Here is a 12,049-nt window from a genome sequence, read left to right as displayed (position 1 = left end):
CGAGACCAATTTAGAAAAATATCATTTGCTTTTATATATGCTTTAAACCAAAGACCTTCATCATACGGTAAGCAGTTTTTGAAATAAAAATACTTTTCAGTTAAAATAAATAAATAAATAAATCGACCCTTGGTGCAATTTTCAGAGTCTCCAATGTTAACTTATGGAGGCAGTTAAGTACACAACTTACAGTTCCAGTCTTCGAGGCTTTAGGTCAACACCAAGTGAGGGTCAGATCAGCTCCAAGAGTGGACCCACAGGGGCGTCCTGATGCAGAGGTTGAATTCTGAGTTGGTGCCCAATGTTAACCATTGTGACTGGGGGCATGGGGGCCATACAAGCACTGCTCACAGGTGAGTAAAAGCAGCATCAGAGGTTGATCTCCGGTGGGGTGACAGGGCAGCACCAAACTTACACCCTCAGCATCACATGGGGGCCGAGTGCAGAGTGCAACACAGCCTCAGGCGTTCCATGTTAATCTACGGAGACGGGGGTAACCAAAGATGTGCTGCTCCCAGGTGAGCAGAGCCAGGATAGGGGTCTTTCTCTTGGAGCTGAGGTAAGTACAGGGGGGGGGGCACAAGGCAGCAGACTAAGACCTTCAGAGGCACAGGGCGGCTCAGTGCAAAGTGTCAATATAGGGTTGGGCTCCCAGTGTTAACCAAAGGGGGAGATCGGTTTTGGAAAAAGGCTGCAGGTTAAGGCCAGGAAGTTGGATGAGGGAAACTCCCAGCTGCCCAGGTAATTTCTAATGTTGGAGGACTCAGGGACACAGTCGGTCCAGCTCCGGATGCAAGGCTGTCTTTTGGCGTCAGAAATCAGCTTACCGGTCGGTCACAGCCAGGAGGAGTCTTCAGATTGAGGCTGCAGAGACTTGGAGGTGGAGTCCAATAAGGGTCAACCCACGGTCAACTCAGGCTCAAGATCGCTGGGGAACCTTCACAGAAGCAGTGGGCCACTTGAACTTGAGCCATGGGCGTTGTGTGCAGACGTGGGTTCGGATGCGGTTTTGCGGTTCTTCAGGGTCGCGGGCTTTCTCTTTGAAGCGCGTTTTCAGAGACCGGGGGAACCACTCTGCTGCTGCTGCTGCTCTGAAGGGCAGGAGCCCTTTAAATTCAACTCGCGCTCCCGCCGCGCAGGAAGCGCGTTTTCAGAGACCGGGGGAACCACTCTGCTGCTGCTGCTCTGAAGGGCAGGAGCCCTTTAAATTCAACTCGCGCTCCCGCCCGTCCTTGCCCGTCATTGCCCGGAAGAGGCTGGGCTGGGCCCCCCCCCCTTTCACTTGCTCTCTGAGGACCCCAGCTCACAAAAGAAAAGCAAAATATTTACTGGAACGGAGAACCATCGTCCTTCCTGACCCGGCCAGCAGTGTCTTTTTGGGAACTTCGGGACTGGCCTCCAGCCTCTGTTGGGATATCAAGAGCAGGAACATCTCAGGAGCTACTATACACAGGACAACTAAAGCGCGCCAGGGGGGAGCGCTAGCACCCAGCCGGCCAACGAGCAGTACACGCCGCCGCGGAGAGCCGCAGCTTGTGCCTCTACTGCCAGGCTCCAGGCTCCGGCACAACCGGCACAAGCGGCTCCTGAGATCCCGGGGGAAGCGGACACGAGGTGAGACCACGGGAAGAGGCGAGGTCAGAGCTGCAGACTGTGGAAGGGGAGACGGGAGCCGGACTCGAGTCCCGCGCAGTGTCGGAACCCTGTGACCCTGACACACCACTGACCCTATCCAGTGTTGTCTGAACACTGGCGGGCGTTTCACGGAAAGATTGTGTAAACAACATAGTATTGGAAGGAGCCTTACATTTGTAGGGTGAACTGGAAAGAGTACGTGCAAACTCAGATAATCAACGACTCCGCTGTTCCCATCATGTCCAAACTGAGGTCCTCTAAAATGGCTACAAATAATGACTCAAGGACTCTGGATAACTATCTTTTTAAAGTATTTAGTAAAATTAACGAAGATAGGAGATCATCATTAAGTAGGGTCAGTCCAGAAACATCTCCCATAAGGCAGTGCTTACCCTCTATATCACCCTCTATATCACTGTCTCAGAGCGTCTCAACTATCTCCAACAATGAGAACGATTTAAATATTGATGTTTCTGTGGTAGAGCAGGTTTGTTGTTCCGAACCTATCCAAGTACAGGATTGGACATTACCAACAAGGTCTCCTCTTATTCAATCTCCCATTAGGAGAGCGGTACGTGCTTGTAGGAAGGGGCCTGTCAAGAAAGCAGGGGGTCGGCAGCCAAAAAAAGCTGGCCCAACAGCTACCAATAGGGGAAATGTCCCTGAGCCCACCAATATTATTGAGGGGGACAGTCTGCACTCAAGTCAAATTGATCTTTTGGTCACAATTCTTGAATCTAAACTGGAAGTACTGATTAGTCCCCTGGTGGCCAAGGTAGAATTAGTGCTTCTTAGGGTTACTAGACTGGAAGGCCTTGTAGAATCTTGTTTGACTCGGTCCACTGTTCCACTGAGTACCCACTTAGACTCAATAGGCTCTATGGATAACCGCCCAGTGGGCTCAGTTACACACTCTATAGTCAGTAATAGGGTGGAAGGCTTGGGGGCTACTGTTCAGGCCCCACCAACTGTAAGTATGCCGACCGCCTCATCCTTGTCTATGTTGCCAGTAGGGTTGGCTAGTGTACAAAACACATTTAGTCAACCACGATCAATACAAAGGAGTACTCAGGACACTATAAGAGGGACAGTCATTGATAGAAGAAGTATAACTAGGCAACATAATTCTATTAATCTCCCGCCAGAATGTGCACCATATACTGTGGTTCTAACAAATGTCCCAGAGGTTGACCTGTGCCTGAATGGTTCTGGGGTAGAAACGTATCCTGCTCCTAAAAACAAGACGCTTGCGTGGCTGAATAAGAACTGTGGATTTCCTTGTGCCCTTGCAAATGACATTTTATTTACCCGCAGAGTTAGCTGGATTGGCAATGGCCCTAAAAATAGTGGTGGAGACTGCATTATTATAAATTTTAAACACCCGCAACACGTGGCAACAGTGCTTCTGAGAGCTGCAATTTTGCCAACTCTAGAAAATGCGGTTCATGCTAGACCTCTTGGCTTCTTTTATAATCATGGGACCAATACTCAATGTCGCTCGTCGTATGTGCTAGGGCAATGTTCAAATGAGAACGGAAGAGGTATGGATGTCTGTACCCCGAATGTATTTGTGAATATGTCCCGGTCTCAAATTAGGGGGGAGCCAAGTCGTCATCAGTTGTCTTACAGGCAGACCGTTAACACTTTACCTCTTCACAATCGGTATGCTGCCTTATCTTCTATGGAGGAAAATGATTGACTGCCAAATGCCTTGGGAAATTCTTCCCAGTCTTCAGCATCGTCCATCAAGATGGCTACATGGAACATTGCTGGTTTAAAGAGCAAGTCCGGGATAGCCGAATGGGAAAGGACTCTAAAATCTTTTGACGTCATTGCTTTACAAGAGACTTGGGGTCAAACGAATAGCTTTTCCTTAGATGGCTTTTGTCATTTTTGCATTCCAGCTACAAACAGTGTGGCAGGAAGGCCTAAGGGGGGACTATTAAGCCTTTTCAAACTGGATATGAAAGGTACCTTAACTCAATGCCCCTCGGGCTCAGTAAATTGTCTAATTGTTGAGCTTTCCACCCAGGATAAGGGTAAGGTCCTTTTTATAAATTTTTATAATTCGCATGCTAATGATTGCACCAGTCAAAATCTGGATGACTTGGATACATTTTTGTCAGTCTATAGTATAAATGTTAATACTTTTGAGTTAATATTACTAGGGGACTTTAACATACATCCATGTACCCTACCATGTATTAGGAGGGATGAGGAAGGCCCTCCCTTTTCCTCAACTGCTCATCCAGAACATACTAGGCAGGGGGATTATCTTGAGCTTTTCCTTGCTAAATGGAATTTATATGAGTCTGGCTGTGGAGACGGGAATAGCAGGTCCCCTACGTTTAAGGGCAAAGAAAATGGTACTATTATAGATTATATTTGTCTTCTTTTTTGTTAAATAGTGTTTTAAATTATTGTACTGAGGTGTCAGTTTTTAGTGATCATAATCCTGTTGTACTTGTTTTTAAGAACACTGAACTGATTTCTCTCAAACTAGTCGCAGAGAGTGGGGGCTTGAACCTTAAAGTCAAAGACCAGAATCGAAGGTTGAAGTGGACAAAAATAGTCCCTGAAACTTTTTTTCAGGAGGTCTTATCCAAAGTGGAGGATGAAATCTCTATTTGTCTAGCGGAAAATCCAGACCCTAAGGAGGTTACAGTAGCATTTGATCAGATTTGCTTAGAAATTAATCGTAGTTTCCAGGCTAAATCTAGCCAGAAGGCGCTAGAGGGCAATAGATGGTTTGATAAGGAATGCTCAAAAGCACATGGTGTACTACTTAAGGCACTAAAATCTATTCCTAAAAATCGATCAAAAATAGTAAATGCTAGGAAAGTGTATAAAAAAAACTATTCTAGAGAGGAAAAGGACTCTGAAAGATAACGCCTTGGCTCAACTCTTGGATCCAGTAACCCTAAAAAACAGTGGTTTATTCTGGAAAATAATAAATCAGCCCTTTTTTTCTGATGAAACTAATACTCCTTTAGAGGCAAACATCCCAGATGAGGGCTGGATAAAACACTTTAGTCAGATATATTCTAATATTGGTCCTCCTGGTGGAATTTTAGCAGATGAAGTGGGGGAAATCTCCCCTGACAAGGATGCTGTTATTTTTTCAGTTGCAGATGTTGAAAGGGCTATAGACCTAACCACAAAAAACAAAGCCCCGGGCCCAGATGGGGTACCTGGGGATGTTTTTAAAAGTTTTCCAAAATTTTGGTCTAAGGTATTATGCAAGGTTTTTAATAATCTTGCATTTGATAAAATTCCGTCTTCCTGGAAGAAATCTATAATTATACCAGTGTTTAAAAAGGGTAATAGGCAAGACCCATCTTGTTACAGGCCGATTTCATTGATTGATTCCTCAGTGAAAATTTTAGGTCGAGTGATCTTAAATAAATTGAACGATTGGTTAACAGAGAAAGGGGTCCTAGCAGATGTGCAGTATTGTTTTAGACCTAAAAGGAGTACTATAGATCAAGGCTTGAATTTGTATTTATTAATAGAGAAATACACAAAGGCAAAGGAGGGTTCCATGTATCTGGGGTTCATGGACCTCTCGTCAGCTTTTGATCTTGTAAATCGATCGAAATTATGGAAAATCTTACTTGACATGGGACTGGACAAGGCTCTTGTTAACCTCTTAGTAGATTTACATACTGACCTAACAGCTTCTGTTAGAGTTACTACTGCGGGGCGATGCACCAGCCACTTTAACTCAGAAAGGGGAGTCAGGCAGGGGTGCATTCTGGCTCCCCTTCTTTTTACTATTTATATCAATGCCTTGCAATCTACACTAGAAGATGCTACCCAGGACACCCCACGGATAGGAGAACTCGGTATTCCGGTCCTCCTATACGCGGACGATGCTGTCCTGCTTTCTCGTACTGGTGTTGGTCTTCAACGATTACTGGACGCCTTTGAGGTTTTTATGACTTCCCTGGATTTAAAGATCAACGTTAAAAAGTCCCAGATTATGATCATGGGTAAGGGTAATAAAAATAAACTCCCCAAAACTTTTACTTGTGGGAGGCAAGAATTGTGTAGAGTAGCAATATTTCCATACTTAGGGATCACTTTCGATGAGAAAGGCTCCTGGGGCCCCCAGATAAAAAATAGAAATGTTGCCCTTGCAAAGTCGTCCTCTGCTCTTCGGGGTTTTATGAACAAACTCGGGGCGAGGCCAATTGTTAGTCTGCTAAAAATTTATGAAGCAAAATGCCTTGCAATAGCAACGTATGGAAGTGCGATATGGGGCTATCGCTCTATGGAAAGTATACAGATCACGGAAAATAAATTTCTAAGATCGGTTCTCTCTCTGCCACAGTCTACTTCCACACACATTGTCCACACTGAATTGGGTGTGGGCTACATTTCAGACTTGATCAAACTGGCCCCCGTTCTCGCCTGGCTAAAGATCTGGCTGAATCAAGAAATTCCGGTCAACCACTCCATATTAAAAGATTGCCTGCAGCTGGATAAAGTAAATAAAATAGCGTGGCTAGTTTATATCAAAAATTGTCTTGTTAGATTAGGGAGAGCGGATCTTTTTTATTCCCCGGAATCAATAACTGTTAAAGATATTGGACTAATTAAAAGCATGATGAAAGATCTGTTATGTCTAGAAAGAGAACAAGTTGAATATGAGAAACCATCGGTGGGGGCCAGTATCATTTTGAGTACTTATGTGGGCCCTGAATTATATTTGTCTATTGTAAATCAACCCTTTCACCGGTTTCTACTCACTTTCGGTTTAACCTGATCCATCTAACTCTTGGCCATTTTCAAACCTGGTCTCCTCTGGAAAAAGTAACGCCGTGTAATTGTGATAATTCTTCGATCCAGAATACAATGCATTTTCTGTTATTCTGTGACCATTACGTGGCCTTAAGAAAGAAATATTTGTTCCCAATTTTAAAGGAGGAGGGGTTTATACAGGTCAAACCTGCCCTCTTGTTCTTACAGTTATTACAGACCCCTAGGATCATGTTCCATGTTGCTAGTTTTTTAGTGGGAGCTGTTAGGGTTAAGAAAAAGAAGTTCGCCATCAATCCGATTATTTTATTGTAATGAATTGAGTGATTAATTAACTTTTTATAGGAAATGTAATTTCTGCGAATCTGGGAGAATATTAATGTTTTACGTTAAATGATGTTTTTAGGATATTTAATTTTACTGATCCCCCTTTTTGAACATTGTAGATAATATAAATTGTTGATTGTCTGTAATATTTGATTGAACTTTTTTTCTTTTTTTTATGCCTTTTTATGATATTTATTTATCGAAATAAAGTACTTTGACTGACTGACTGGCTGTCTTTGAAAGTTTTGCTGTCCACAGGATATCTTGTCCTTTGTCTAAGACAGGCAGTCCTCCCAAGGCTTTGGAGGTCTCTGGCTTCAGGACTGGTAGACTTTTGTTGCAGGTTCTTGAAGGGCTGGAGACAGGCCGGTAGGGCTGGGGCCAAGTCAGTTGGTGTCTGTAGTCCGGCTCTTCTTAGGTCGTCAGGAAGCTGAGTTCTAGATTTTAGGGCTGCCCCTAAATACTGAATTTAGGGGTGTTACAGGGAGTGGCAGGTAGTAATCAATGGGCTGCCCACCTTCAGGGTGACTACACCCCTCCTATGACCACTTCCTTTGGGAAGTGGAATAGCCCTTGCCCTATTGGCCTAACTCCTTTGGAGGAATTTAAAAAGTAGTGTCCACTTCAGGTCATCCACCCTAGCAGTGAGGCTGGCATGAAGTAGGCACTCCTCCTAATTTACTTAATTTTCCTGCAAGTACTGCTGCCAAAAATGGGGTCAGGAACTGGGGGTTGACCTCCTCCACCATCAAAGAGAAGAGCTCAGGGTACTACTGTAGGGCTTGCCTGCAGTCAGCTTGCTGTTGGGCAGAAAGGGTGCCTGAATAGACAACTCTATCTACTGACCCATCCTTAGGGTCAGTTGAGAGGAGGTCAGAGAGCGGTTCACTCTCTGCTTCATGATCCTCATCAGTAACCATCAGCATGGTTATGTCTGCCCTATCATTGTAGAGTTTCCGGCAGTTACGTGGATCACCCTCTCGGGTGTCCTGCTGGTGCCCAGGTCCACTAAGTAAGTGACCTGACTCTTCTCTTCTAGGACTGGGTAAGGGCCACTCCATCTGTCCTGAAGTGCCCTGAGAGCCACAGGTTCCAGAACCCAGACTTTCTGCCTTGGCTGGAATTCAACCATTGCAGCCTTTTGGTCATACTACAACTTCTGGAGTTGTTGGTTGGCCGCAAGTTTTTTGGATGCCTTTACCATGTACTCTACCATCCTAGAGCGGAGGCCAAGCACATAGTCCACCATTTCTTGTTTAGGCTCCTGGAGAGGTCTCTCCCAGCCTTCTTTAACAAGTGCCAGCGGTCTCCTTACAGGATGGTCAAACAGATGTTCAAAGGGGGAAAACCCTACTCCCTCCTGAAGCACCTCTCTGTAGGCGAAAAGCAAGCATAGCAGGAGGACATCCCATCTCCTTTTGAGTTTTTCAGGTAGCCCCATGATCATGCCCTTAAATGTCTTGTTGAATCTCTCAACAAGTTAATTGGTTTGTGGATGGTATGGAGGTTTTGTGACCCCTTTCTTTTGGCCACTCCCTGTGGAAGTCTTGGTCACCCTAGTCTTGACCCAATGGTCTGCCTTCTTTACGAATTCTTGGGGAGAAATTGGACCTAGGTCTACCAGATGTTGATGCAACAACAAGCAGTTACTTAACAGGTGTTCCTTCATAAACAAATTATAAAGCCCATCATAGTCATGCACTCCACTGCCATTTATTCAACCATCTAGTGTTTTCACTGAGTAGTCAACAAAAAGGGGAGCACAGTAAAAGTGCTTGTGGCCTACCGTGAATTGCAATTAACGTCTGTGGGCGGGTAGGACAAGGATATTGAAATTAGCATCCTGCAAGTCCAATGCTACTATCCAGTCTCCTGGGTCCAAGGCAGATAGAACCTGAGCCAGAGTGAACATATTGAATAACTTATTCTTTTTAAGATAAGGTGGAGGTTCTTGTCCTTTTTGCGGACCAGAAAGTATTGGGAATAGCAACCACAACCTACTTTCAGCACAGGAATCCTCTTGAAGGCTCCCTTGGCCATAACAGACTTAACTTCATCACGGAGAAAGGACAAGAGATCACAGGATGGTGGCATGGATGGAGTGATAGACTACAAGGGGAGGCAGTAGTCAATTCAGACTAACTGCAAGACCCACATGTCGGACATTATGGATTGCCAGCGGAGCAGGTGATAGTGAATCCTGCTACCAACTGCCCATTGGTGGAGAGAGTTAGACTAGGAAGACATAGATGCTCAAGCAGAAGGGGGGGGCGGTGGACTGTCCAGACCTCTAGCCACCTGATCCACGAGGTCGGTGGATCTGAATGGACACGAATGGAGGCCTCTTCAGTAGCCACAAAAGGGGTAAGCGGCAGACTGGAGGGACGAGGGGCCACCTCAAGGCCCAAGGACCTTGCCATAGCCTGAGAATCCTTGAAGCACTTGAGCGCTGAGTGCACCTTGTCTCAGCAGAAATGGGTGGCATGAAAGGGCATGTTCATCAAGAAAGCTTGGACATTCCTGAAAAGCCAGACACCCTCAGCCAGGTGAGTCGGTCGAGTCTAGTCCACAACGAACTGTAAACTTTGCTGCATCTCTCCCATCAGCAACAGCCTGAGAGTACTGCCTGGGCCTCCTCCAGGACCTGTGGCTCCACTTGTGCAACCATATCACACAGCCTGTGAGAATAACTGTCCAAAGGGCATGCAGTGTTCACAGACTGAATTGCAAGGCTGGTGGAAGAAAACATTTTCTTCCCAAGTGAGTCCAACCTTTTGGATTCCCTATCCGGGGTGAGCACAGGAAGGCACCCTGGGTAGTAGACGCTTAGATAACCAAGCTCTCAGGGGTGAGGAGTTGCATCACAAAATGTGGGTCCCCAGGTGTGGGGTGATAGCAAAAGGCAATTGTCCTGTTCACAGGAACCCCTGTGCTAGGTTTGGACCAGGTACCAAGTAGGATGTCTGTGAGGGCCTCATTGAAAGGGAGCAGGGGTTCCGAGGTGGAAGTTCACGGTTGTAGCACCTCTGTCAGGAGGTTAGTTCTGACCGCCACAGAGGGCAACATAAGGTCCAGAGCCTCTGCCTCCCTCCTCACCATCATAGAGTAAGAAGATCCAGTCTCCATAGCTACAGCAGGGGGAGAAGGCATGCCAGTATCTGGAAAAGTATCCAGTCTGCTTCCTTCATCCATATCTGTATGCCAGTTCATCGGTTCTTCATGAAGCTGGTATTCTCGAGTCCAACAACCCCTCCCATTTATCTCTGAAACCTATTTCATAAGAAAAGGGCTCAGGATCCTACCTATAAGGCAAGTCTCCTGCTGGCGTCTGAATCGGTGTTGGTGATTACAATGGGGATGGTGGTGCCCACGGGGGTGGACAGCATCGGTCGCACCACCCTGACATTCCACTACGCCGGTCCAGAACCAGGACTGGATCCTAGGGTGCCCCTCAGTGCTGAGGCCGAGGCCTCAAGGGTGGAACCTGAAGGGGCCCCTTCTGACACTGTGGGGCCCAAAGGGACTCAAGCGCTATTGAGTTGCCCAAAAATAAGGCTCATGGCCTCAAAAAACTCCAAGTTGCGCAGGAGTCACTCTGGTTCCCAGAACCTCGTGAAGGTCCGGAGTCAGCCCAGGCACAAACCGTGCAGATCGAGGCCTAGAATGTTGATGCTCCCTCGTCGGCTGAAGGAAACTGAGAAAATTGAAGAACACTTTCACTTTATGACTTCCTATGCCTCGACTTAGCTAATAGCCCTGAGGACTTGTAGTGGGACGATGTAGATGGAGGACTCGGCAACCGATCGATCCCGGAACCCTCTTCTCAACCAAGATCTCGACTTGGGCGGAGTCTAGTGTCCGGCTACCATCAGCTTTAGGGACCACACCCTCAAACCCTTTGCATGCATGGCCCGACACTCAAAGCATGACTTTGGGTCGTGGTCCCGCTCAGGCACCTAAGACACACAAGGTGCAGATCCATCGCCTGATGACAGAATCCACAGGGCTTGAAGCCTGTCTTTCTAGATGACATTCCTCAACACACCTGGAGAAGAACACTTGAGAAAATGTTGAAAAAAAAAAAGCCAGTCAAATAGCAACTGAGGGGCACTTCTCTCCGGATCAGCACTTGTGGGTGCAGAAAGAAAATAACTGATGTCAGCTCGCCGGGGTGGTGCCAATATAGGAGGTGCAACATAATATCCGGCACAGACAATGCTGATGGAGGTGGAATCGATCAACACCACCTAATAGCGAGCAGGGGTACAGCTTACGAAAATCTCCGGATCCAGTCTGACGCCTGGGGAAAATTCAAAGGTAAGGAGTTTGCAAATAGACGTCTCTATCAGATTGGCTCTGGTAAAGGCATCATGGTTGCTGACTGGTGTTTGCCAATGATGTAAGAAACAGAGACTATTGAAAGTTGTTTAAGATGCAATAGGAATTTTTAGAATGATGCTCTATTACATTGGTTCTTAACGTTCTCACTTCTGTAGAGCCCACTTAGTCATTACTGGAACCCGAGGACCCACCACTGAATCATTATTGGAATCCTGAACCTCCCAATGAGTTGTTGCCGGAAGCCGAGGACCCTAGCCTATGCATTTTCGATTTGAATCACAAAACAATACAGAAAAAATACAGAAGCAAGCATTCAACAAACAAATACACAAATGTTTAAATATTTTTTTAATTAAAAAACAAATATAAAAAGAAACTAAATTTTAATTTAGATAGGAAGGTTGGAGCTTTTCCAAATTTAATTGAGACCCTTCATTGTTCATACTATATTCTGTCTGGTGCACTGGCACTGGGTCCCACAAATCAACTTGAAAATATTATTCTCCCATTTCAAATTTCTCCACATTTACAGAAAGTTAAATGTAATTTGTAAATGTTGCTTCTTTATATACACTTAAATACGTGTTATTATTTAATTTTCGAAGCATTAAGGGACCCCCAGAGAAGGTGTCCCAAACGCCCCAGGTGTCCCCAGACCAGAGGTTAAGAACGTAGTGTGGGAGGTGGACACCTAACGCTTAGGATGTATAAAGAAAGCCAAGTAAGGGTTCAGAGCAATTCTATTGAAGCAATGATATGATGTTCTTTACTTTAAAGGCCAAGGAGCCATGTACACCTATTTGGCAGACCTTAAAGGAGATGCAGTAGTGTATTTCGCATAATGTAAACCATTGAGCAGCATATATGTTTATATGTGTTTTAATGAATAATATAACAATGTACATTATCAACAAGGGTTGAGAGTTTAGTAAATAGTGGGTGTTCTTGATGCAATATTTCATAATTTTGCTAACTTGCAGACAAT

The 12,049-nt window shown here is 45.5% G+C and overlaps 1 protein-coding gene across 7 annotated transcripts in view; it reads right to left on the bottom strand.

The window, feature by feature from the left end:
- HSPG2 (heparan sulfate proteoglycan 2) overlaps positions 1–12,049 on the bottom strand; it is a 933,800-nt gene that overhangs the window by 331,840 nt on the left and 589,911 nt on the right. The gene's annotated exons all lie outside the window — the stretch shown is intronic.

This window comes from Pleurodeles waltl, chromosome 6 (genome assembly GCF_031143425.1).
Source record: "Pleurodeles waltl isolate 20211129_DDA chromosome 6, aPleWal1.hap1.20221129, whole genome shotgun sequence".
In the NCBI taxonomy this organism is placed as follows: Eukaryota; Metazoa; Chordata; class Amphibia; order Caudata; family Salamandridae; genus Pleurodeles; species Pleurodeles waltl.
The sequence above is the reverse complement of the archived record's forward strand: the minus strand, read 5'-3'. Positions and strand labels throughout refer to the sequence as shown.